The sequence below is a fragment of the Phyllobates terribilis genome, unplaced genomic scaffold, assembly GCF_046119375.1.
Source record: "Phyllobates terribilis strain yellow unplaced genomic scaffold, ASM4611937v1 Scaffold_34__1_contigs__length_13252353, whole genome shotgun sequence".
Taxonomy (NCBI): domain Eukaryota; kingdom Metazoa; phylum Chordata; class Amphibia; order Anura; family Dendrobatidae; genus Phyllobates; species Phyllobates terribilis.
In genome coordinates this window covers 5,230,399-5,256,043 of record NW_027362794.1, presented here as the reverse complement: position 1 = coordinate 5,256,043, position 25,645 = coordinate 5,230,399, and the positions used below count along the sequence as shown (strand labels likewise).

Below are 25,645 nucleotides of genomic sequence, written 5' to 3'. Positions count from 1 at the left end.
TCACTGAGAAGCTCACAGAGACCGCCATAAGCAACAGTTTAAAAGAATGCCACAGACTAATCAACCAAACTTTTTGGGTTGGTTTCTCTTTTATAGTCTGCAGGCATTAAATGAAAGAAGTCAGTGTTCCAGCAGAGGGAGACAACGTTTCAGAAAAGGCATTGTAGCAAACCAAAAAAGAAATTTTAAGCGCAGCAGAGTAACCAGCTCACATACCTGTTAGCTCAGGTGAGTTTAAAAGGCTGCTGTTGATAACAAGGGCATTTGCTAAATAGATGGTGTGTGTGCAACAATATACTGAAAGGTCAATTATATTGTGCAGCTTATCTCACCACCTGTAGTTATTTAGGTGAAATCTCCAAAATGCTTGCCTAATATGTCTGTTTATCCAAAAGGAAGTATAGAGGGAGAGCTAGATAGATAGCATTGCATTACATTACATGGCAATGCAATGCACAGTTGCTGAAGTTGAACCAAAATGAGCTTGTCATCTGGCTTCTGCAACTTTTAACATGAAAAATCCAATGAGGAGAAGAAAAGCAAAGCCAAAGAGTCCATCCCAAAATCCGACAAACAAGCCAAATGAACAAAAAGCATTGAATTCAATTCTTTCTGATTTTAGAAACTGCATTAAAGAAGGGGTGCACCGGTCCTGGAGATACTGCAATACCAGGTCAATGCGTGGAGTGGACAGAGCAAGCTCTTTTTCCATCTCCCTGTTCTAAAAATCCATTTAATATATGGTCCCCAGATAGGGGACGTATCAGATATTAAACTGATAAGAACAGATTTTTTGATTGAAGCTGCATCCAAGGCACTGAAAAATGTGACCGAAGTCACACCAAAACAGCGCACGAGGCGAGGATTCATGTGGACCCTTCCCGGAGGAAAGGGTCCCCAATAAACCATCCCCATCCCTCCGAGCCAGAAGGCCACAGCGAGGGTCAGGGATCTCCGATGCTCTCCCTAGCCGAAGCCGGAGAAGAGCCGTTTTCGTGATCCCAGCTTCCATCTAGGCTGCCACCCTAGTGGAGCTGGAGCCTGTGTTGGTTTCTCAGCCCAAAGCTGACCGGACCTCCGACCGGGTTTATAAAAATTCCCCTTCCTAGCCCGGAGGCCAGGAATAGGGGGGGTTGCTCAGAAAGTATGATTGGCAAAGGTGCGGCGTGCTACGAAGCCAAGTGTTTCTGGGGTTCCCAGTCCCAGTAAGCTTGGACTCCCACCAGGGCGCCTACTCCTGGGGCACATTGCTCCAAAGCCCTCACACTTACCCAGCCTAGTGACTTCGATCCTGGAGGGCCATATTTTCCATCAGATAACTCTATGAGCCACCTGGCGTACTAACAAGTGCACCAAACCAGTGTGTAATATGCATCAATTTACTAGGGCAGGCCAAGGACAAAACTGCCTTTTCAAAAGATACTACACTTGATCTTAACCAAAAGGCCGAGAAGCGATAACCAGAATTGGTTTCCGACTACGGTGCCACCCAAGGATTCTGAAAAGTCCATTTGTGGAGATGGCCACCTGGACTCCCGTTAAGAAGACATGCTGTCAACCTCTAGATCCCTCACATGCCTGCACTTTTCGGCATGCTGCTGCTGCAATCCACGCGTTTTAGATCTGCATAACTCCACCTCTTTTAGCACAGTACCCTCAACCCCCGGCTGTTCTCACCCGCCTCAACACCGTTGGAAGGGAGGAGAACCAATTAAGGCGGGGGGGGGGTGGAACGAGCAGCTGTCTACCCTTAGCAGGAGGGTTGCTGATTAATTACCTCTCCTGCTGCTGCTGCTGCTGGCTGTCCAGCAGCAGACTGAAGGTGGCTGCTGCTGTGCGCAGGTATATAAAGGCTCAGAGCCTATTATGACACGCGCAGCCAGCGTTCCATTGCCACATTCCGTCTACTGCAGGCGGGATACCTGGATGGCTGAATGTCACTGAGAAGCTCACAGAGACCGCCATAAGCAACAGTTTAAAAGAATGCCACAGACTAATCAACCAAACTTTTTGGGTTGGTTTCTCTTTTATAGTCTGCAGGCATTAAATGAAAGAAGTCAGTGTTCCAGCAGAGGGAGACAACGTTTCAGAAAAGGCATTGTAGCAAACCAAAAAAGAAATTTTAAGCGCAGCAGAGTAACCAGCTCACATACCTGTTAGCTCAGGTGAGTTTAAAAGGCTGCTGTTGATAACAAGGGCATTTGCTAAATAGATGGTGTGTGTGCAACAATATACTGAAAGGTCAATTATATTGTGCAGCTTATCTCACCACCTGTAGTTATTTAGGTGAAAGCTCCAAAATGCTTGCCTAATATGTCTGTTTATCCAAAAGGAAGTATAGAGGGAGAGCTAGATAGATAGCATTGCATTACATTACATGGCAATGCAATGCACAGTTGCTGAAGTTGAACCAAAATGAGCTTGTCATCTGGCTTCTGCAACTTTTAACATGAAAAATCCAATGAGGAGAAGAAAAGCAAAGCCAAAGAGTCCATCCCAAAATCCGACAAACAAGCCAAATGAACAAAAAGCATTGAATTCAATTCTTTCTGATTTTAGAAACTGCATTAAAGAAGGGGTGCACCGGTCCTGGAGATACTGCAATACCAGGTCAGTGCGTGGAGTGGACAGAGCAAGCTCTTTTTCCATCTCCCTGTTCTAAAAATCCATTTAATATATGGTCCCCAGATAGGGGACGTATCAGATATTAAACTGATAAGAACAGATACTACACTTGATCTTAGCCAAAAGGCCGAGAAGCGATAACCAGAATTGGTTTCCGACTACGGTGCCACCCAAGGATTCTGAAAAGTCCATTTGTGGAGATGGCCACCTGGACTCCCGTTAAGAAGACATGCTGTCAACCTCTAGATCCCTCACATGCCTGCACTTTTCGGCTTGCTGCTGCTGCAATCCACGCGTTTTAGATCTGCATAACTCCACCTCTTTTAGCACAGTACCCTCAACCCCCGGCTGTTCCCACCCGCCTCAACACCGTTGGAAGGGAGGAGAACCAATTAAGGCGGGGGGGGGGGTGGAACGAGCAGCTGTCTACCCTTAGCAGGAGGGTTGCTGATTAATTACCTCTCCTGCTGCTGCTGCTGCTGGCTGTCCAGCAGCAGACTGAAGGTGGCTGCTGCTGTGCGCAGGTATATAAAGGCTCAGAGCCTATTATGACACGCGCAGCCAGCGTTCCATTGCCACATTCCGTCTACTGCAGGCGGGATACCTGGATGGCTGAATGTCACTGAGAAGCTCACAGAGACCGCCATAAGCAACAGTTTAAAAGAATGCCACAGACTAATCAACCAAACTTTTTGGGTTGGTTTCTCTTTTATAGTCTGCAGGCATTAAATGAAAGAAGTCAGTGTTCCAGCAGAGGGAGACAACGTTTCAGAAAAGGCATTGTAGCAAACCAAAAAAGAAATTTTAAGCGCAGCAGAGTAACCAGCTCACATACCTGTTAGCTCAGGTGAGTTTAAAAGGCTGCTGTTGATAACAAGGGCATTTGCTAAATAGATGGTGTGTGTGCAACAATATACTGAAAGGTCAATTATATTGTGCAGCTTATCTCACCACCTGTAGTTATTTAGGTGAAAGCTCCAAAATGCTTGCCTAATATGTCTGTTTATCCAAAAGGAAGTATAGAGGGAGAGCTAGATAGATAGCATTGCATTACATTACATGGCAATGCAATGCACAGTTGCTGAAGTTGAACCAAAATGAGCTTGTCATCTGACTTCTGCAACTTTTAACATGAAAAATCCAATGAGGAGAAGAAAAGCAAAGCCAAAGACTCCATCCCAAAATCCGACAAACAAGCCAAATGAACAAAAAGCATTGAATTCAATTCTTTCTGATTTTAGAAACTGCATTAAAGAAGGGGTGCACCGGTCCTGGAGATACTGCAATACCAGGTCAATGTGTGGAGTGGACAGAGCAAGCTCTTTTTCCATCTCCCTGTTCTAAAAATCCATTTAATATATGGTCCCCAGATAGGGGACGTATCAGATATTAAACTGATAAGAACAGATACTACACTTGATCTTAGCCAAAAGGCCGAGAAGCGATAACCAGAATTGGTTTCTGACTACGGTGCCACCCAAGGATTCTGAAAAGTCCATTTGTGGAGATGGCCACCTGGACTCCCGTTAAGAAGACATGCTGTCAACCTCTAGATCCCTCACATGCCTGCACTTTTCGGCTTGCTGCTGCTGCAATCCACGCGTTTTAGATCTGCATAACTCCACCTCTTTTAGCACAGTACCCTCAACCCCCGGCTGTTCCCACCCGCCTCAACACCGTTGGAAGGGAGGAGAACCAATTAAGGCGGGGGGGGGGTGGAACGAGCAGCTGTCTACCCTTAGCAGGAGGGTTGCTGATTAATTACCTCTCCTGCTGCTGCTGCTGCTGGCTGTCCAGCAGCAGACTGAAGGTGGCTGCTGCTGTGCGCAGGTATATAAAGGCTCAGAGCCTATTATGACACGCGCAGCCAGCGTTCCATTGCCACATTCCGTCTACTGCAGGCGGGATACCTGGATGGCTGAATGTCACTGAGAAGCTCACAGAGACCGCCATAAGCAACAGTTTAAAAGAATGCCATAGACTAATCAACCAAACTTTTTGGGTTGGTTTCTCTTTTATAGTCTGCAGGCATTAAATGAAAGAAGTCAGTGTTCCAGCAGAGGGAGACAACGTTTCAGAAAAGGCATTGTAGCAAACCAAAAAAGAAATTTTAAGCGCAGCAGAGTAACCAGCTCACATACCTGTTAGCTCAGGTGAGTTTAAAAGGCTGCTGTTGATAACAAGGGCATTTGCTAAATAGATGGTGTGTGTGCAACAATATACTGAAAGGTCAATTATATTGTGCAGCTTATCTCACCACCTGTAGTTATTTAGGTGAAAGCTCCAAAATGCTTGCCTAATATGTCTGTTTATCCAAAAGGAAGTATAGAGGGAGAGCTAGATAGATAGCATTGCATTACATTACATGGCAATGCAATGCACAGTTGCTGAAGTTGAACCAAAATGAGCTTGTCATCTGGCTTCTGCAACTTTTAACATGAAAAATCCAATGAGGAGAAGAAAAGCAAAGCCAAAGAGTCCATCCCAAAATCCGACAAACAAGCCAAATGAACAAAAAGCATTGAATTCAATTCTTTCTGATTTTAGAAACTGCATTAAAGAAGGGGTGCACCGGTCCTGGAGATACTGCAATACCAGGTCAATGCGTGGAGTGGACAGAGCAAGCTCTTTTTCCATCTCCCTGTTCTAAAAATCCATTTAATATATGGTCCCCAGATAGGGGACGTATCAGATATTAAACTGATAAGAACAGATTTTTTGATTGAAGCTGCATCCAAGGCACTGAAAAATGTGACCGAAGTCACACCAAAACAGCGCACGAGGCGAGGATTCATGTGGACCCTTCCCGGAGGAAAGGGTCCCCAATAAACCATCCCCATCCCTCCGAGCCAGAAGGCCACAGCGAGGGTCAGGGATCTCCGATGCTCTCCCTAGCCGAAGCCGGAGAAGAGCCGTTTTCGTGATCCCAGCTTCCATCTAGGCTGCCACCCTAGTGGAGCTGGAGCCTGTGTTGGTTTCTCAGCCCAAAGCTGACCGGACCTCCGACCGGGTTTATAAAAATTCCCCTTCCTAGCCCGGAGGCCAGGAATAGGGGGGGTTGCTCAGAAAGTATGATTGGCAAAGGTGCGGCGTGCTACGAAGCCAAGTGTTTCTGGGGTTCCCAGTCCCAGTAAGCTTGGACTCCCACCAGGGCGCCTACTCCTGGGGCACATTGCTCCAAAGCCCTCACACTTACCCAGCCTAGTGACTTCGATCCTGGAGGGCCATATTTTCCATCAGATAACTCTATGAGCCACCTGGCGTACTAACAAGTGCACCAAACCAGTGTGTAATATGCATCAATTTACTAGGGCAGGCCAAGGACAAAACTGCCTTTTCAAAAGATACTACACTTGATCTTAACCAAAAGGCCGAGAAGCGATAACCAGAATTGGTTTCCGACTACGGTGCCACCCAAGGATTCTGAAAAGTCCATTTGTGGAGATGGCCACCTGGACTCCCGTTAAGAAGACATGCTGTCAACCTCTAGATCCCTCACATGCCTGCACTTTTCGGCATGCTGCTGCTGCAATCCACGCGTTTTAGATCTGCATAACTCCACCTCTTTTAGCACAGTACCCTCAACCCCCGGCTGTTCCCACCCGCCTCAACACCGTTGGAAGGGAGGAGAACCAATTAAGGCGGGGGGGGGGTGGAACGAGCAGCTGTCTACCCTTAGCAGGAGGGTTGCTGATTAATTACCTCTCCTGCTGCTGCTGCTGCTGGCTGTCCAGCAGCAGACTGAAGGTGGCTGCTGCTGTGCGCAGGTATATAAAGGCTCAGAGCCTATTATGACACGCGCAGCCAGCGTTCCATTGCCACATTCCGTCTACTGCAGGCGGGATACCTGGATGGCTGAATGTCACTGAGAAGCTCACAGAGACCGCCATAAGCAACAGTTTAAAAGAATGCCACAGACTAATCAACCAAACTTTTTGGGTTGGTTTCTCTTTTATAGTCTGCAGGCATTAAATGAAAGAAGTCAGTGTTCCAGCAGAGGGAGACAACGTTTCAGAAAAGGCATTGTAGCAAACCAAAAAAGAAATTTTAAGCGCAGCAGAGTAACCAGCTCACATACCTGTTAGCTCAGGTGAGTTTAAAAGGCTGCTGTTGATAACAAGGGCATTTGCTAAATAGATGGTGTGTGTGCAACAATATACTGAAAGGTCAATTATATTGTGCAGCTTATCTCACCACCTGTAGTTATTTAGGTGAAAGCTCCAAAATGCTTGCCTAATATGTCTGTTTATCCAAAAGGAAGTATAGAGGGAGAGCTAGATAGATAGCATTGCATTACATTACATGGCAATGCAATGCACAGTTGCTGAAGTTGAACCAAAATGAGCTTGTCATCTGGCTTCTGCAACTTTTAACATGAAAAATCCAATGAGGAGAAGAAAAGCAAAGCCAAAGAGTCCATCCCAAAATCCGACAAACAAGCCAAATGAACAAAAAGCATTGAATTCAATTCTTTCTGATTTTAGAAACTGCATTAAAGAAGGGGTGCACCGGTCCTGGAGATACTGCAATACCAGGTCAGTGCGTGGAGTGGACAGAGCAAGCTCTTTTTCCATCTCCCTGTTCTAAAAATCCATTTAATATATGGTCCCCAGATAGGGGACGTATCAGATATTAAACTGATAAGAACAGATACTACACTTGATCTTAGCCAAAAGGCCGAGAAGCGATAACCAGAATTGGTTTCCGACTACGGTGCCACCCAAGGATTCTGAAAAGTCCATTTGTGGAGATGGCCACCTGGACTCCCGTTAAGAAGACATGCTGTCAACCTCTAGATCCCTCACATGCCTGCACTTTTCGGCTTGCTGCTGCTGCAATCCACGCGTTTTAGATCTGCATAACTCCACCTCTTTTAGCACAGTACCCTCAACCCCCGGCTGTTCCCACCCGCCTCAACACCGTTGGAAGGGAGGAGAACCAATTAAGGCGGGGGGGGGGGTGGAACGAGCAGCTGTCTACCCTTAGCAGGAGGGTTGCTGATTAATTACCTCTCCTGCTGCTGCTGCTGCTGGCTGTCCAGCAGCAGACTGAAGGTGGCTGCTGCTGTGCGCAGGTATATAAAGGCTCAGAGCCTATTATGACACGCGCAGCCAGCGTTCCATTGCCACATTCCGTCTACTGCAGGCGGGATACCTGGATGGCTGAATGTCACTGAGAAGCTCACAGAGATCGCCATAAGCAACAGTTTAAAAGAATGCCACAGACTAATCAACCAAACTTTTTGGGTTGGTTTCTCTTTTATAGTCTGCAGGCATTAAATGAAAGAAGTCAGTGTTCCAGCAGAGGGAGACAACGTTTCAGAAAAGGCATTGTAGCAAACCAAAAAAGAAATTTTAAGCGCAGCAGAGTAACCAGCTCACATACCTGTTAGCTCAGGTGAGTTTAAAAGGCTGCTGTTGATAACAAGGGCATTTGCTAAATAGATGGTGTGTGTGCAACAATATACTGAAAGGTCAATTATATTGTGCAGCTTATCTCACCACCTGTAGTTATTTAGGTGAAAGCTCCAAAATGCTTGCCTAATATGTCTGTTTATCCAAAAGGAAGTATAGAGGGAGAGCTAGATAGATAGCATTGCATTACATTACATGGCAATGCAATGCACAGTTGCTGAAGTTGAACCAAAATGAGCTTGTCATCTGGCTTCTGCAACTTTTAACATGAAAAATCCAATGAGGAGAAGAAAAGCAAAGCCAAAGAGTCCATCCCAAAATCCGACAAACAAGCCAAATGAACAAAAAGCATTGAATTCAATTCTTTCTGATTTTAGAAACTGCATTAAAGAAGGGGTGCACCGGTCCTGGAGATACTGCAATACCAGGTCAATGCGTGGAGTGGACAGAGCAAGCTCTTTTTCCATCTCCCTGTTCTAAAAATCCATTTAATATATGGTCCCCAGATAGGGGACGTATCAGATATTAAACTGATAAGAACAGATACTGACGCGCCCCTGGGCCTGTGTCGCGCTGCGTTGCGCACGCGGGAGCTTACCCGGAGCCGGATCTGTTTAGGGTTGTAGTCTCGTGGCGGTGACCCGGTCCGTGCCCAGGGAGTCAAACTGGACGGCAGTCTGTTAGCGGTAGAAAATGGTTGATGTCTACGCCACCCGTTAATGCAGCCAGGGGGGCTGCTGCTGCAGGGCAGACCGCTGAGGCCGGTGGAAGGATGGTGCAGCGTGATAGTATAACCCCCAACGGGAGGGGTATGGCCTCAGGGCAGCCGACGTGGATGATGGGGGTAGCAGGAACCACTCAGAGACGGTATGGTAGCGTTCAGGGTCTTTACTGGTAACAACGATAGACCCTCCCGGAGTACTTGCTAGCGAACGGGGCCTGGTCAGTCCTTGAGCAGATGGGATCTCCCCTGGCCAGGCGTAGTTGTAGGCCTCCCAAGCTGACTGTACTCTTCTGGCTACCTTGCTAGAAGCTGATGTAAGTAGCCCACGTCCCTGAGTGTACCGTGTGGTGCTCACCCGTATGGCCGGTGACTCGGGGCCTTCTAATGGCTTCCGCTCCACGCGTGTGACCGGGCCTTCGGGCTTCTGGGCCAGGGGACCTGAAATCCCCTGCCTGACGGATTCTGCTGCTGGGTAGAAGTTAGTCCCCACAGCCTCGGACTCCGGGTCCGGTAAAGAATCTTCTTAGTCAGGGCGAGCTCTTTAGCTGCCAGCCCCTGACTCCTTGTGACTCTGCTGCTTCCTATGCTGCTCTTGTCTCTACTCTTCCTGGACTCACTAACCCTGCCTCAGCCCCGGGTTTATACAGGGGAAGTTCTTCCCCTCCCAAGGCTGGGCAGGAGGTGTGGCATGCACAGGATCCCTGACCAAAGGACCTCCCACCTGCTCTCAGACGTAATATCTCTATCACTGTGACAACCAGACCCCTGGGGTGTCACACTCCCCCCTAGTGAAATTTAGTACTCTGGGACTAAACACTTTTTAGAAAAATATAACAAGGTATATCAAAGAACAATAAAATACAATAAGGAAACACAATAAGATGGTCACGGATGTCCGCAACCGGGTGCAGTCTTTGAAGAAAAGCAAAGGTGTCCATTTCACCAACACAGGGAGACGTAACCAGGTAGGGGTCTGTCCTACCCCAAGTCCTTAACAGTCTCTAGTCCATCCTGGGTTACGCTCCAACTATATACAAAGGATTCCCGGTAAATCCACCGAAGACTCCTAAAAACAACTAGAAACACAAAATTACACACAAGCAACAATAAACAGGTAAACATTGTAAAACAACTTAAACATTTAGATCCTCCAACGTGCGGGTAACTGGCCTCTAGTGGCCCTAGTGGACCTACGGAGCTGACTGTCTGGCCCTGAACTACAGGGTGTAGGAGCTGTCAAGGGTAAACTGGGCAGCTGTCTACCGGCTCTTTGTCTCACTAGGGGTACGGCAGGCTCACTATAAGCAGAGGGTGGATTCTCCTGTTCCGCTTGGGTGGAGTCTTCTGCCTCCTGGACCGGCTGCTCTTCCAGCTCTACCCGTTGCTCCGTAGGTTCTTGGGATGATGGTTGGAGGAAGGTGAGTACGGGTACCACAACTGCACCATTGACTTGAGTCCAAGACCGAGGGAAGTCCCCGAGCACGGTACTAACCATATCTTCCCTTTCTTCCACGGGTCGATGGTCTTCCTGTTCCTCCTCAGGGTTCCTCAGTTGTTCGGGGCACTTCTTCAGGTGGTCCCGGGATACAATGGCTGTGGTTTCCCCTCCGTCTTTACTGATGGTACAGACCTTCGGGTTCTCGTGGCTTGAGGGCAGTACGGTGTACGGGTCCTTCTCCCACTGGTCGTCCAACTTGTGGAGCCGTCTCTTCCTCTTCAAGACCTGCTCTCCGGGTACCAGGGGAACAGCGGGAGCATACTGGTTGTAAGTCTTCTCTTGTCTTTCCCTAGCCTGACAGAGACTTCGCTCCACGCTCTCCTGTACTTTCCGGTACTGCTGCTGCCTCTCTGTGTCCCAGTCTGTTTCTGGTGAAGTGTCCTCGGGCGTCAGGACTCCCATTTCCAGGTCAACAGGTAACTTACCAGGTCTTGCCCTCATTAGGTAAGCCGGGGTACAGTTGGTGGAACCTACCGGGATGTGGTTGTATAGGTCCACCAGATCGGGCAACTTCTCAGGCCACAGACTGCGTTCTTCCAGGGGCAACGTTTTTAGAAGATCCATTACCACCTGGTTCATTTTCTCACAAAGTCCATTAGTTTGCGGATGGTAGGGTGTCGTCCTTATCTTCCGGCAGCCATACAGATTGCAGAATTCCTGGAAGACCTCCGCTTCAAAGGCAGGTCCCTGGTCCGTCAGCACTTGGTCCGGGTACCCGTGTGGACGGCAAAAGTGCTGCTGGAAGGCTCTAGCTGCTGTTCGAGCCGTTAAGTCCTTGACGGGGACGACAACCAGAAACCGGGAGTAATGATCCACGATGGTTAACGCGTAGACGTAGCCACTTCTGCTGGGGGTCAGTTTTACATGATCCAAGGCTACCAGTTCCAACGGTTGCCGGGTGACGATGGACTGCAGGGGAGTCTTCTGGCTGGCCCGGTCCTTCCTTCTCAGATTGCACGGGCCACAGTCTCTGCACCACTTCTCGATGGTTCCCCTCATGCCTACCCAGTGGAACCGCTCGCGCAGCAGGAACTCCAGCTTTTTCCACCCGAAGTGTCCAGCTCCGTCGTGGTATGCCTCCATCACCATGGCTGCGTCTCTTCGTGGCACCACTACTTGCCAGAGTAGTTCATGCGTCCTGGAGTTAACCATTCTGCGGCACAACTTCCCCTTGTAAAGGAACAGTCGACTCTTCTCTGCCCATAGTTGTTTGGCTTCCTCTGGAGCGTCTGATTCCAGGCTAGCCTCCGGGCGAGTCAGCATCTCCTTCACCAGTCGGACGGCAGGGTCGCTGTCTTGCGTTTCCGCCCAGTTGTAGTGAGGTAAGGGGTTCAACGTAGCAGCCTGCTTACTCCTTACCCGGTGGGAATACTGGATAGTCCCATGACGGTGGAACGCAGGGAGTTCAACTTCTTCCAGTCCCTCCGGATCTTCTCCTCCGTCCGGCAGGTTGGGCATCCTGGACAGGGCGTCCGCGTTGGTATTGGAGCGCCCTGCCCGGTATTTAATTGTGAACTCGTAGTTGGACAGACGGGCCATCCACCTCTGCTCCAGGGCACCGAGTCTTGCCGTGTCCAGGTGTGTCAACGGGTTGTTATCCGTGTATACGGTGAACCGGGAAGAAGCGAGGTAATGCCTAAAGCGCTCGGTGACTGCCCATACCACGGCCAGGAACTCTAGCTTAAATGAGCTGTAATTTTCGGGGTTCCTTTCGGTGGGTCGCAGTTTTCGGCTGGCATAGGAGATTACTCGTTCTCTCCCCTGCTGAATCTGGGACAGTACGGCTCCTAGCCCGATGTTACTGGCGTCGGTGTAGAGGATGAAGGGCTGGCTATAGTCCGGGTACGCCAAGATTTCATCCCCCGTGAGGGCCATCTTCAGCTGGCGGAAGGACTCTTCTTCTAGCTTTTCCCATTTGAAGGGCGGCTTCTGGTTCTTGGCCTTCCGGGACTGGCCTATCAGGAGGTCCTGCATAGGAGCTGCCTTTTTGGTGAAACCGGGAATAAACCTTCGGTAGTAGCCTACCAACCCTAGGAACTGCCGCACTTCTTTTACGCTGGAGGGGCTTGGCCATCCCTTAATTGCGGTGATCTTATCGGGGTCGGGAGCCACTCCGTCAGCGCTCACCACGTGTCCCAGGTATTGCACCTTTGGTTTCAGGAGGTGACACTTGGAGGGTTTCACCTTTAGGCCGTAACTCGCCAGAGCTTCGAACACCTCCGCCAGGTGTTTCAGGTGGTCCTCATAAGTTTTGGAGTATACGATGACATCGTCCAGGTACAACAGGACCGTCTCGAAGTTTCTGTGGCCCAGACAGCACTCCATTAATCGTTGGAAGGTTCCTGGGGCGTTGCAGAGTCCGAACGGCATGCAGGTGAACTCGCTAAGTCCCATCGGGGTGGTGAATGCGGTCTTCTCCCGGTCCGCCTCTGCTACAGGAACCTGCCAGTACCCGCTAGTGAGATCCAAGGTAGAGAAGAAGTTAGCAGATCTTAAAGCAGCCAATGACTCCTCTATCCTTGGTAAGGGGTACGCATCCTTGTGTGTGATACGGTTGATTTTCCGGTAATCTACACACATCCTCATGGTGTTGTCTTTCTTTTTGACTAAAACTAGTGGGGCTGCCCAGGGGCTACAGCTATCCCGGATTACCCCAGCCTCCTTCATGTCTCTAAGCATCCCCTTGGCGTGTTGGTAATGTGCAGGGGGTACGGGTCGATACCTCTCTTTTATGGGAGGATGATCTCCCGTGGGGATGCGGTGTTCTACCCCCTTGACTCGCCCGAAGTCTAACGGGTATTTACTAAACACTCTCTCATACTCTTGAACCACCCGATAGACTCCTTGTTTCTGGTGTGAGGGAGTGGAGTCAGTACCCAGATGTAGTTGCTGACACCAGTCCTCCATGTCTTTCTTAGAGCCGTTACCTTCCTCCGGGTGAGATGGAGGCAAGGGTTCCACAGATTGTATAGAATTTTGATTAGTGGTATATAATTTGGCTAGCGTGGCATACCGGGGCAGGTACACTTCCCTCTCCCCGATATTTATTATGCGAACGGGCACCCTCCCATGGCGTACATTGACCACCCCCCGTGCTGTCAAAATGGTGGGCCTACTGTCTGAGTAAACTGGTTCTACCATTGCCTGGTAATCTCTACCTCTCAGACCAATAGCTGCCCGGCACCAAATCATCATTTCACTTTTTGGGGGCATGGCAATAGGAAAAGGGTCACACATTCTTACGCTACCAATCTCACCGCCGGAGAGTTCCACTTGTTGCCGTTGCATCAGTGCCCGGATCTCTTTCTGGAGCACCCGCTGCTCGCCGGAGCTGGCATTCTTGGCAACCTGCTGTAAAAGGAAAATCACCTCTGCAAGACAATTTTCAATTACATTAGTTCCTAGAGTTATTTTTGGGTGACTCTCATGTTTGTCAATATCTACAATGATCAGTCCCTGTGCGGCCAGTTCGACTCTACCAATTTTGATGGTCACCTCTTTAAATCCGATCTGTGGCACGGGCTGACCATTGCTGGCGATGATACTCAAGTCGTCGTCAGGGTAGCGGGTAATATCCGAGTCATTCCAGTACTGCTTGAAGAGCACGTACGGGATGGTGGTGACCTGTGACCCGGTGTCCAGTAGGGCACTCATGGGAATGCCATCCAGTACCACAGGCAAGACTGGACGTCCTCCCACATATCTGTCGCGCCAGTTCGATGGGCCTGGTGATCTTTTTCCTGGGGGTTGGCCCTCTACCCCAGGTTGTGCCCGTTTAAAGAACAGTACCTTTCCATATGTCCGGGTTGATTGCAGCGGCGGCAGATGGGTCGTCCGTCCTCGCTGTATCGGTCACTGGGTCTTCCTCTGGCCGGTGGGGTCCTCCTTGGTCGACGCCACGGGATGTCCTCTGGTCCGGATGCCAGCTGGATCTTCCCTGGAGTGGAAACCTGTAAAGACTGCACAGTTCGGGTTAGCGCAGCAACGCTTTTAGCTAGCTCTTGGACCTGATGGTGTAGGTCTGGAGCCGGGTCATTGTCCAAAGCCTGCGCATCAGCTCCCACAGGCCCTGCTGACAAGGGCGCCGCCTCCTGGTAGTAAGTGGTAGTGGGGCGTCTGTGGGTCACAACGCCACCTGGTGCCGGTTCTCGGAGCACCCGGATGGCTCTGTCCTTGAACTGTGCAAATTCTAGATGAGGGTCCTGTAAGGCCATTGCCCGCAACTGGGTGCGGTGGGCATTGCAATATAAACCCTCTATAAATTGTTCGGTCAACAGCCTGTCCTCGTTTCCCACTCCATTAGGGTCGGTCTGCTTAATGGCCCTCAGGGCCTCTTGTAGGTTGAGTGCATAGTCCCTTATACTCTCATGCGCTCGCTGCTTGCACCCGTAGAATCTAAGTTTAATCTCGGCTGAGGTGCGGGTATCAAAGGTGTCCTTCAGCCGGGTTAGTATCCCTGCGACAGTCTTCCTCCCAGGTGGCCAGGATTTTACTTCCCTTTTGGCTGCCCCAGTTAGTTGGGCCACCAGGATGCTCACTTTTTGCTCTTCTGTGAGGGGGTACACCTGGAAGAGGCTATCCAGCTTTTCTCTAAAGTCATGCAGGGTATGTGACTCCCCTGAGTACTGGGGTAGCCAAGCTGCTCCCGGGATATAGGGCATGGTGAAGGGCATAACTGCAACAGCGGTAGCGCTGGCGGGGGTTGAGGCAGTGGAGCTCTCCTCCGTATCCGACATCTTCCTCCCCCCTAGTGGACCGTGGCCTACCTTGCGATGATCCTGTTCCGTAGGCCGCGGCTCCGCAGTGGATCGTCAGGGTTGAGGACCTTCCGTCGCGCTCCTGTGACGTCGGCGTCTGCTGGGCTCCTTCCAGGACCTTACGCAACGTCCAGACGTGAGGCGGGGCTTCAGTTCTCGCGCGCTTTCGGAGTCCACGCCCCTCTTCTTCCCGCGCGGCGTCCTCAAGATGGCGTCCAATGGCGGGAAAACTCCACGGATGGCGGGAAGAAGGCTGAAGATGGCGCCGGATGGCGGGAAACTTCACCGATGGCGGGAAGAAGGCTGAAGATGGCGCCGGATGGCGGGAATCTCCACCGATGGCGGGAATCTTCACCACTGGTAAGTTTGAACAGTCTTTGCTTTTCAGGCACGCAGTACCCGGTGGTTGCGGGCACGTGATCCTGCCGACTACGCCAAAGTTGACGCGCCCCTGGGCCTGTGTCGCGCTGCGTTGCGCACGCGGGAGCTTACCCGGAGCCGGATCTGTTTAGGGTTGTAGTCTCGTGGCGGTGACCCGGTCCGTGCCCAGGGAGTCAAACTGGACGGCAGTCTGTTAGCGGTAGAAAATGGTTGATGTCTACGCCACCCGTTAATGCAGCCAGGGGGGCTGCTGCTGCAGGGCAGACCGCTGAGGCCGGTGGAAGGATGGTGCAGCGTGATAGTATAACCCCCAACGGGAGGGGTATGGCCTCAGGGCAGCCGACGTGGATGATGGGGGTAGCAGGAACCACTCAGAGACGGTATGGTAGCGTTCAGGGTCTTTACTGGTAACAACGATAGACCCTCCCGGAGTACTTGCTAGCGAACGGGGCCTGGTCAGTCCTTGAGCAGATGGGATCTCCCCTGGCCAGGCGTAGTTGTAGGCCTCCCAAGCTGACTGTACTCTTCTGGCTACCTTGCTAGAAGCTGATGTAAGTAGCCCACGTCCCTGAGTGTACCGTGTGGTGCTCACCCGTATGGCCGGTGACTCGGGGCCTTCTAATGGCTTCCGCTCCACGCGTGTGACCGGGCCTTCGGGCTTCTGGGCCAGGGGACCTGAAATCCCCTGCCTGACGGATTCTGCTGCTGGGTAGAAGTTAGTCCCCACAGCCTCGGACTCCGGGTCCGGTAAAGAATCTTCTTAGTCAGGGCGAGCTCTTTAGCTGCCAGCCCCTGACTCCTTGTGACTCTGCTGCTTCCTATGCTGCTCTTGTCTCTACTCTTCCTGGACTCACTAACCCTGCCTCAGCCCCGGGTTTATACAGGGGAAGTTCTTCCCCTCCCAAGGCTGGGCAGGAGGTGTGGCATGCACAGGATCCCTGACCAAAGGACCTCCCACCTGCTCTCAGACGTAATATCTCTATCACTGTGACAACCAGACCCCTGGGGTGTCACAATACTACACTTGATCTTAGCCAAAAGGCCGAGAAGCGATAACCAGAATTGGTTTCCGACTACGGTGCCACCCAAGGATTCTGAAAAGTCCATTTGTGGAGATGGCCACCTGGACTCCCGTTAAGAAGACATGCTGTCAACCTCTAGATCCCTCACATGCCTGCACTTTTCGGCTTGCTGCTGCTGCAATCCACGCGTTTTAGATCTGCATAACTCCACCTCTTTTAGCACAGTACCCTCAACCCCCGGCTGTTCCCACCCGCCTCAACACCGTTGGAAGGGAGGAGAACCAATTAAGGCGGGGGGGGGGGGTGGAACGAGCAGCTGTCTACCCTTAGCAGGAGGGTTGCTGATTAATTACCTCTCCTGCTGCTGCTGCTGCTGGCTGTCCAGCAGCAGACTGAAGGTGGCTGCTGCTGTGCGCAGGTATATAAAGGCTCAGAGCCTATTATGACACGCGCAGCCAGCGTTCCATTGCCACATTCCGTCTACTGCAGGCGGGATACCTGGATGGCTGAATGTCACTGAGAAGCTCACAGAGACCGCCATAAGCAACAGTTTAAAAGAATGCCACAGACTAATCAACCAAACTTTTTGGGTTGGTTTCTCTTTTATAGTCTGCAGGCATTAAATGAAAGAAGTCAGTGTTCCAGCAGAGGGAGACAACGTTTCAGAAAAGGCATTGTAGCAAACCAAAAAAGAAATTTTAAGCACAGCAGAGTAACCAGCTCACATACCTGTTAGCTCAGGTGAGTTTAAAAGGCTGCTGTTGATAACAAGGGCATTTGCTAAATAGATGGTGTGTGTGCAACAATATACTGAAAGGTCAATTATATTGTGCAGCTTATCTCACCACCTGTAGTTATTTAGGTGAAAGCTCCAAAATGCTTGCCTAATATGTCTGTTTATCCAAAAGGAAGTATAGAGGGAGAGCTAGATAGATAGCATTGCATTACATTACATGGCAATGCAATGCACAGTTGCTGAAGTTGAACCAAAATGAGCTTGTCATCTGGCTTCTGCAACTTTTAACATGAAAAATCCAATGAGGAGAAGAAAAGCAAAGCCAAAGAGTCCATCCCAAAATCCGACAAACAAGCCAAATGAACAAAAAGCATTGAATTCAATTCTTTCTGATTTTAGAAACTGCATTAAAGAAGGGGTGCACCGGTCCTGGAGATACTGCAATACCAGGTCAATGCGTGGAGTGGACAGAGCAAGCTCTTTTTCCATCTCCCTGTTCTAAAAATCCATTTAATATATGGTCCCCAGATAGGGGACGTATCAGATATTAAACTGATAAGAACAGATACTACACTTGATCTTAGCCAAAAGGCCGGGAAGCGATAACCAGAATTGGTTTCCGACTACGGTGCCACCCAAGGATTCTGAAAAGTCCATTTGTGGAGATGGCCACCTGGACTCCCGTTAAGAAGACATGCTGTCAACCTCTAGATCCCTCACATGCCTGCACTTTTCGGCTTGCTGCTGCTGCAATCCACGCGTTTTAGATCTGCATAACTCCACCTCTTTTAGCACAGTACCCTCAACCACCGGCTGTTCCCACCTGCCTCAACACCGTTGGAAGGGAGGAGAACCAATTAAGGCGGGGGGGGGGTGGAACGAGCAGCTGTCTACCCTTAGCAGGAGGGTTGCTGATTAATTACCTCTCCTGCTGCTGCTGCTGCTGGCTGTCCAGCAGCAGACTGAAGGTGGCTGCTGCTGTGCGCAGGTATATAAAGGCTCAGAGCCTATTATGACACGCGCAGCCAGCGTTCCATTGCCACATTCCGTCTACTGCAGGCGGGATACCTGGATGGCTGAATGTCACTGAGAAGCTCACAGAGATCGCCATAAGCAACAGTTTAAAAGAATGCCACAGACTAATCAACCAAACTTTTTGGGTTGGTTTCTCTTTTATAGTCTGCAGGCATTAAATGAAAGAAGTCAGTGTTCCAGCAGAGGGAGACAACGTTTCAGAAAAGGCATTGTAGCAAACCAAAAAAGAAATTTTAAGCGCAGCAGAGTAACCAGCTCACATACCTGTTAGCTCAGGTGAGTTTAAAAGGCTGCTGTTGATAACAAGGGCATTTGCTAAATAGATGGTGTGTGTGCAACAATATACTGAAAGGTCAATTATATTGTGCAGCTTATCTCACCACCTGTAGTTATTTAGGTGAAAGCTCCAAAATGCTTGCCTAATATGTCTGTTTATCCAAAAGGAAGTATAGAGGGAGAGCTAGATAGATAGCATTGCATTACATTACATGGCAATGCAATGCACAGTTGCTGAAGTTGAACCAAAATGAGCTTGTCATCTGGCTTCTGCAACTTTTAACATGAAAAATCCAATGAGGAGAAGAAAAGCAAAGCCAAAGAGTCCATCCCAAAATCCGACAAACAAGCCAAATGAACAAAAAGCATTGAATTCAATTCTTTCTGATTTTAGAAACTGCATTAAAGAAGGGGTGCACCGGTCCTGGAGATACTGCAATACCAGGTCAATGCGTGGAGTGGACAGAGCAAGCTCTTTTTCCATCTCCCTGTTCTAAAAATCCATTTAATATATGGTCCCCAGATAGGGGACGTATCAGATATTAAACTGATAAGAACAGATACTACACTTGATCTTAGCCAAAAGGCCGAGAAGCGATAACCAGAATTGGTTTCCGACTACGGTGCCACCCAAGGATTCTGAAAAGTCCATTTGTGGAGATGGCCACCTGGACTCCCGTTAAGAAGACATGCTGTCAACCTCTAGATCCCTCACATGCCTGCACTTTTCGGCTTGCTGCTGCTGCAATCCACGCGTTTTAGATCTGCATAACTCCACCTCTTTTAGCACAGTACCCTCAACCCCCGGCTGTTCCCACCCGCCTCAACACCGTTGGAAGGGAGGAGAACCAATTAAGGCGGGGGGGGGGGGTGGAACGAGCAGCTGTCTACCCTTAGCAGGAGGGTTGCTGATTAATTACCTCTCCTGCTGCTGCTGCTGCTGGGTGTCCAGCAGCAGACTGAAGGTGGCTGCTGCTGTGCGCAGGTATATAAAGGCTCAGAGCCTATTATGACACGCGCAGCCAGCGTTCCATTGCCACATTCCGTCTACTGCAGGCGGGATACCTGGATGGCTGAATGTCACTGAGAAGCTCACAGAGACCGCCATAAGCAACAGTTTAAAAGAATGCCACAGACTAATCAACCAAACTTTTTGGGTTGGTTTCTCTTTTATAGTCTGCAGGCATTAAATGAAAGAAGTCAGTGTTCCAGCAGAGGGAGACAACGTTTCAGAAAAGGCATTGTAGCAAACCAAAAAAGAAATTTTAAGCACAGCAGATTAACCAGCTCACATACCTGTTAGCTCAGGTGAGTTTAAAAGGCTGCTGTTGATAACAAGGGCATTTGCTAAATAGATGGTGTGTGTGCAACAATATACTGAAAGGTCAATTATATTGTGCAGCTTATCTCACCACCTGTAGTTATTTAGGTGAAAGCTCCAAAATGCTTGCCTAATATGTCTGTTTATCCAAAAGGAAGTATAGAGGGAGAGCTAGATAGATAGCATTGCATTACATTACATGGCAATGCAATGCACAGTTGCTGAAGTTGAACCAAAATGAGCTTGTCATCTGGCTTCTGCAACTTTTAACATGAAAAATCCAATGAGGAGAAGAAAAGCAAAGCCAAAGAGTCCATCCCAAAATCCGACAAACAAGCCAAATGAACAAAAAGCATTGAATTCAATTCTTTCTGATTTTAGAAACTGCATTAAAGAAGGGGTGCACCGGTCCTGGAGATACTGCAATACCAGGTCAATGCGTGGAGTGGACAGAGCAAGCTCTTTTTCCATCTCCCTGTTCTAAAAATCCATTTAATATATGGTCCCCAGATAGGGGACGTATCAGATATTAAACTGATAAGAACAGATACTACACTTGATCTTAGCCAAAAGGCCGAGAAGCGATAACCAGAATTGGTTTCCGACTACGGTGCCACCCAAGGATTCTGAAAAGTCCATTTGTGGAGATGGCCACCTGGACTCCCGTTAAGAAGACATGCTGTCAACCTCTAGATCCCTCACATGCCTGCACTTTTCGGCTTGCTGCTGCTGCAATCCACGCGTTTTAGATCTGCATAACTCCACCTCTTTTAGCACAGTACCCTCAACCACCGGCTGTTCCCACCCGCCTCAACACCGTTGGAAGGGAGGAGAACCAATTAAGGCGGGGGGGGGGGTGGAACGAGCAGCTGTCTACCCTTAGCAGGAGGGTTGCTGATTAATTACCTCTCCTGCTGCTGCTGCTGGCTGTCCAGCAGCAGACTGAAGGTGGCTGCTGCTGTGCGCAGGTATATAAAGGCTCAGAGCCTATTATGACACGCGCAGCCAGCGTTCCATTGCCACATTCCGTCTACTGCAGGCGGGATACCTGGATGGCTGAATGTCACTGAGAAGCTCACAGAGACCGCCATAAGCAACAGTTTAAAAGAATGCCACAGACTAATCAACCAAACTTTTTGGGTTGGTTTCTCTTTTATAGTCTGCAGGCATTAAATGAAAGAAGTCAGTGTTCCAGCAGAGGGAGACAACGTTTCAGAAAAGGCATTGTAGCAAACCAAAAAAGAAATTTTAAGCGCAGCAGAGTAACCAGCTCACATACCTGTTAGCTCAGGTGAGTTTAAAAGGCTGCTGTTGATAACAAGGGCATTTGCTAAATAGATGGTGTGTGTGCAACAATATACTGAAAGGTCAATTATATTGTGCAGCTTATCTCACCACCTGTAGTTATTTAGGTGAAAGCTCCAAAATGCTTGCCTAATATGTCTGTTTATCCAAAAGGAAGTATAGAGGGAGAGCTAGATAGATAGCATTGCATTACATTACATGGCAATGCAATGCACAGTTGCTGAAGTTGAACCAAAATGAGCTTGTCATCTGGCTTCTGCAACTTTTAACATGAAAAATCCAATGAGGAGAAGAAAAGCAAAGCCAAAGAGTCCATCCCAAAATCCGACAAACAAGCCAAATGAACAAAAAGCATTGAATTCAATTCTTTCTGATTTTAGAAACTGCATTAAAGAAGGGGTGCACCGGTCCTGGAGATACTGCAATACCAGGTCAATGCGTGGAGTGGACAGAGCAAGCTCTTTTTCCATCTCCCTGTTCTAAAAATCCATTTAATATATGGTCCCCAGATAGGGGACGTATCAGATATTAAACTGATAAGAACAGATACTACACTTGATCTTAGCCAAAAGGCCGAGAAGCGATAACCAGAATTGGTTTCCGACTACGGTGCCACCCAAGGATTCTGAAAAGTGCATTTGTGGAGATGGCCACCTGGACTCCCGTTAAGAAGACATGCTGTCAACCTCTAGATCCCTCACATGCCTGCACTTTTCGGCTTGCTGCTGCTGCAATCCACGCGTTTTAGATCTGCATAACTCCACCTCTTTTAGCACAGTACCCTCAACCCCCGGCTGTTCCCACCCGCCTCAACACCGTTGGAAGGGAGGAGAACCAATTAAGGCGGGGGGGGGGGGTGGAACGAGCAGCTGTCTACCCTTAGCAGGAGGGTTGCTGATTAATTACCTCTCCTGCTGCTGCTGCTGCTGGCTGTCCAGCAGCAGACTGAAGGTGGCTGCTGCTGTGCGCAGGTATATAAAGGCTCAGAGCCTATTATGACACGCGCAGCCAGCGTTCCATTGCCACATTCCGTCTACTGCAGGCGGGATACCTGGATGGCTGAATGTCACTGAGAAGCTCACAGAGACCGCCATAAGCAACAGTTTAAAAGAATGCCACAGACTAATCAACCAAACTTTTTGGGTTGGTTTCTCTTTTATAGTCTGCAGGCATTAAATGAAAGAAGTCAGTGTTCCAGCAGAGGGAGACAACGTTTCAGAAAAGGCATTGTAGCAAACCAAAAAAGAAATTTTAAGCGCAGCAGAGTAACCAGCTCACATACCTGTTAGCTCAGGTGAGTTTAAAAGGCTGCTGTTGATAACAAGGGCATTTGCTAAATAGATGGTGTGTGTGCAACAATATACTGAAAGGTCAATTATATTGTGCAGCTTATCTCACCACCTGTAGTTATTTAGGTGAAAGCTCCAAAATGCTTGCCTAATATGTCTGTTTATCCAAAAGGAAGTATAGAGGGAGAGCTAGATAGATAGCATTGCATTACATTACATGGCAATGCAATGCACAGTTGCTGAAGTTGAACCAAAATGAGCTTGTCATCTGGCTTCTGCAACTTTTAACATGAAAAATCCAATGAGGAAAAGAAAAGCAAAGCCAAAGAGTCCATCCCAAAATCCGACAAACAAGCCAAATGAACAAAAAGCATTGAATTCAATTCTTTCTGATTTTAGAAACTGCATTAAAGAAGGGGTGCACCGGTCCTGGAGATACTGCAATACCAGGTCAATGCGTGGAGTGGACAGAGCAAGCTCTTTTTCCATCTCCCTGTTCTAAAAATCCATTTAATATATGGTCCCCAGATAGGGGACGTATCAGATATTAAACTGATAAGAACAGATACTACACTTGATCTTAGCCAAAAGGCCGAGAAGCGATAACCAGAATTGGTTTCCGACTACGGTGCCACCCAAGGATTCTGAAAAGTCCATTTGTGGAGATGGCCACCTGGACTCCCGTTAAGAAGACATGCTGTCAACCTCTAGATCCCTCACATGCCTGCACTTTTCGGCTTGCTGCTGCTGCAATCCACGCGTTTTAGATCTGCATAACTCCACCTCTTTTAGCACAGTACCCTCAACCCCCGGCTGTTCCCACCCGCCTCAACACCGTTGGAAGGGAGGAGAACCAATTAAGGCGGGGGGGGGGGTGGAACGAGCAGCTGTCTACCCTTAGCAGGAGGGTTGCTGATTAATTACCTCTCCTGCTGCTGCTGCTGCTGGCTGTCCAGCAGCAGACTGAAGGTGGCTGCTGCTGTGCGCAGGTATATAAAGGCTCAGAGCCTATTATGACACGCGCAGCCAGCGTTCCATTGCCACATTCCGTCTACTGCAGGCGGGATACCTGGATGGCTGAATGTCACTGAGAAGCTCACAGAGACCGCCATAAGCAACAGTTTAAAAGAATGCCACAGACTAATCAACCAAACTTTTTGGGTTGGTTTCTCTTTTATAGTCTGCAGGCATTAAATGAAAGAAGTCAGTGTTCCAGCAGAGGGAGACAACGTTTCAGAAAAGGCATTGTAGCAAACCAAAAAAGAAATTTTAAGCGCAGCAGAGTAACCAGCTCACATACCTGTTAGCTCAGGTGAGTTTAAAAGGCTGCTGTTGATAACAAGGGCATTTGCTAAATAGATGGTGTGTGTGCAACAATATACTGAAAGGTCAATTATATTGTGCAGCTTATCTCACCACCTGTAGTTATTTAGGTGAAAGCTCCAAAATGCTTGCCTAATATGTCTGTTTATCCAAAAGGAAGTATAGAGGGAGAGCTAGATAGATAGCATTGCATTACATTACATGGCAATGCAATGCACAGTTGCTGAAGTTGAACCAAAATGAGCTTGTCATCTGGCTTCTGCAACTTTTAACATGAAAAATCCAATGAGGAGAAGAAAAGCAAAGCCAAAGAGTCCATCCCAAAATCCGACAAACAAGCCAAATGAACAAAAAGCATTGAATTCAATTCTTTCTGATTTTAGAAACTGCATTAAAGAAGGGGTGCACCGGTCCTGGAGATACTGCAATACCAGGTCAATGCGTGGAGTGGACAGAGCAAGCTCTTTTTCCATCTCCCTGTTCTAAAAATCCATTTAATATATGGTCCCCAGATAGGGGATGTATCAGATATTAAACTGATAAGAACAGATACTACACTTGATCTTAGCCAAAAGGCCGAGAAGCGATAACCAGAATTGGTTTCCGACTACGGTGCCACCCAAGGATTCTGAAAAGTCCATTTGTGGAGATGGCCACCTGGACTCCCGTTAAGAAGACATGCTGTCAACCTCTAGATCCCTCACATGCCTGCACTTTTCGGCTTGCTGCTGCTGCAATCCACGCGTTTTAGATCTGCATAACTCCACCTCTTTTAGCACAGTACCCTCAACCCCCGGCTGTTCCCACCCGCCTCAACACCGTTGGAAGGGAGGAGAACCAATTAAGGCGGGGGGGGGGGGGGTGGAACGAGCAGCTGTCTACCCTTAGCAGGAGGGTTGCTGATTAATTACCTCTCCTGCTGCTGCTGCTGCTGGCTGTCCAGCAGCAGACTGAAGGTGGCTGCTGCTGTGCGCAGGTATATAAAGGCTCAGAGCCTATTATGACACGCGCAGCCAGCGTTCCATTGCCACATTCCGTCTACTGCAGGCGGGATACCTGGATGGCTGAATGTCACTGAGAAGCTCACAGAGACCGCCATAAGCAACAGTTTAAAAGAATGCCACAGACTAATCAACCAAACTTTTTGGGTTGGTTTCTCTTTTATAGTCTGCAGGCATTAAATGAAAGAAGTCAGTGTTCCAGCAGAGGGAGACAACGTTTCAGAAAAGGCATTGTAGCAAACCAAAAAAGAAATTTTAAGCGCAGCAGAGTAACCAGCTCACATACCTGTTAGCTCAGGTGAGTTTAAAAGGCTGCTGTTGATAACAAGGGCATTTGCTAAATAGATGGTGTGTGTGCAACAATATACTGAAAGGTCAATTATATTGTGCAGCTTATCTCACCACCTGTAGTTATTTAGGTGAAAGCTCCAAAATGCTTGCCTAATATGTCTGTTTATCCAAAAGGAAGTATAGAGGGAGAGCTAGATAGATAGCATTGCATTACATTACATGGCAATGCAATGCACAGTTGCTGAAGTTGAACCAAAATGAGCTTGTCATCTGGCTTCTGCAACTTTTAACATGAAAAATCCAATGAGGAGAAGAAAAGCAAAGCCAGAGTCCATCCCAAAATCCGACAAACAAGCCAAATGAACAAAAAGCATTGAATTCAATTCTTTCTGATTTTAGAAACTGCATTAAAGAAGGGGTGCACCGGTCCTGGAGATACTGCAATACCAGGTCAATGCGTGGAGTGGACAGAGCAAGCTCTTTTTCCATCTCCCTGTTCTAAAAATCCATTTAATATATGGTCCCCAGATAGGGGACGTATCAGATATTAAACTGATAAGAACAGATACTACACTTGATCTTAGCCAAAAGGCCGAGAAGCGATAACCAGAATTGGTTTCCGACTACAGTGCCACCCAAGGATTCTG

The 25,645-nt window shown here is 48.7% G+C and overlaps 13 non-coding genes and 3 pseudogenes across 13 annotated transcripts; all 16 read right to left on the bottom strand.

Moving 5' to 3' along the window:
• Positions 1-636: 636 nt before the first annotated feature.
• On the bottom strand, positions 637-818 carry LOC141181893 (U2 spliceosomal RNA). Its single transcript, XR_012257425.1, has one exon. It is a non-coding gene; the product is annotated as a U2 spliceosomal RNA (small nuclear RNA).
• A 524-nt stretch (positions 819-1,342) lies between these two features.
• On the bottom strand, positions 1,343-1,458 carry LOC141182170 (U2 spliceosomal RNA; annotated as a pseudogene).
• Positions 1,459-2,573: 1,115 nt separating this feature from the next.
• LOC141181439 (U2 spliceosomal RNA) lies at positions 2,574-2,764 on the bottom strand. Its single transcript, XR_012257016.1, has one exon. It is a non-coding gene; the product is annotated as a U2 spliceosomal RNA (small nuclear RNA).
• Positions 2,765-3,880: 1,116 nt separating this feature from the next.
• On the bottom strand, positions 3,881-4,071 carry LOC141181657 (U2 spliceosomal RNA). The gene has a single exon (XR_012257213.1). It is a non-coding gene; the product is annotated as a U2 spliceosomal RNA (small nuclear RNA).
• A 1,115-nt stretch (positions 4,072-5,186) lies between these two features.
• On the bottom strand, positions 5,187-5,368 carry LOC141181892 (U2 spliceosomal RNA). Its single transcript, XR_012257424.1, has one exon. It is a non-coding gene; the product is annotated as a U2 spliceosomal RNA (small nuclear RNA).
• A 524-nt stretch (positions 5,369-5,892) lies between these two features.
• Positions 5,893-6,008, bottom strand: LOC141182169 (U2 spliceosomal RNA; annotated as a pseudogene).
• Positions 6,009-7,123: 1,115 nt separating this feature from the next.
• On the bottom strand, positions 7,124-7,314 carry LOC141181438 (U2 spliceosomal RNA). Its single transcript, XR_012257015.1, has one exon. It is a non-coding gene; the product is annotated as a U2 spliceosomal RNA (small nuclear RNA).
• Positions 7,315-8,430: 1,116 nt separating this feature from the next.
• On the bottom strand, positions 8,431-8,619 carry LOC141181956 (U2 spliceosomal RNA). The gene has a single exon (XR_012257471.1). It is a non-coding gene; the product is annotated as a U2 spliceosomal RNA (small nuclear RNA).
• Positions 8,620-16,284: 7,665 nt separating this feature from the next.
• Positions 16,285-16,453, bottom strand: LOC141182166 (U2 spliceosomal RNA; annotated as a pseudogene).
• A 1,117-nt stretch (positions 16,454-17,570) lies between these two features.
• On the bottom strand, positions 17,571-17,761 carry LOC141181743 (U2 spliceosomal RNA). The gene has a single exon (XR_012257291.1). It is a non-coding gene; the product is annotated as a U2 spliceosomal RNA (small nuclear RNA).
• A 1,115-nt stretch (positions 17,762-18,876) lies between these two features.
• Positions 18,877-19,067, bottom strand: LOC141181416 (U2 spliceosomal RNA). Its single transcript, XR_012256995.1, has one exon. It is a non-coding gene; the product is annotated as a U2 spliceosomal RNA (small nuclear RNA).
• A 1,117-nt stretch (positions 19,068-20,184) lies between these two features.
• On the bottom strand, positions 20,185-20,375 carry LOC141181415 (U2 spliceosomal RNA). The gene has a single exon (XR_012256994.1). It is a non-coding gene; the product is annotated as a U2 spliceosomal RNA (small nuclear RNA).
• A 1,113-nt stretch (positions 20,376-21,488) lies between these two features.
• LOC141181414 (U2 spliceosomal RNA) lies at positions 21,489-21,679 on the bottom strand. Its single transcript, XR_012256993.1, has one exon. It is a non-coding gene; the product is annotated as a U2 spliceosomal RNA (small nuclear RNA).
• Positions 21,680-22,796: 1,117 nt separating this feature from the next.
• On the bottom strand, positions 22,797-22,987 carry LOC141181413 (U2 spliceosomal RNA). The gene has a single exon (XR_012256992.1). It is a non-coding gene; the product is annotated as a U2 spliceosomal RNA (small nuclear RNA).
• Positions 22,988-24,103: 1,116 nt separating this feature from the next.
• On the bottom strand, positions 24,104-24,294 carry LOC141181634 (U2 spliceosomal RNA). The gene has a single exon (XR_012257192.1). It is a non-coding gene; the product is annotated as a U2 spliceosomal RNA (small nuclear RNA).
• A 1,117-nt stretch (positions 24,295-25,411) lies between these two features.
• LOC141181412 (U2 spliceosomal RNA) lies at positions 25,412-25,602 on the bottom strand. The gene has a single exon (XR_012256991.1). It is a non-coding gene; the product is annotated as a U2 spliceosomal RNA (small nuclear RNA).
• Positions 25,603-25,645: the final 43 nt, after the last annotated feature.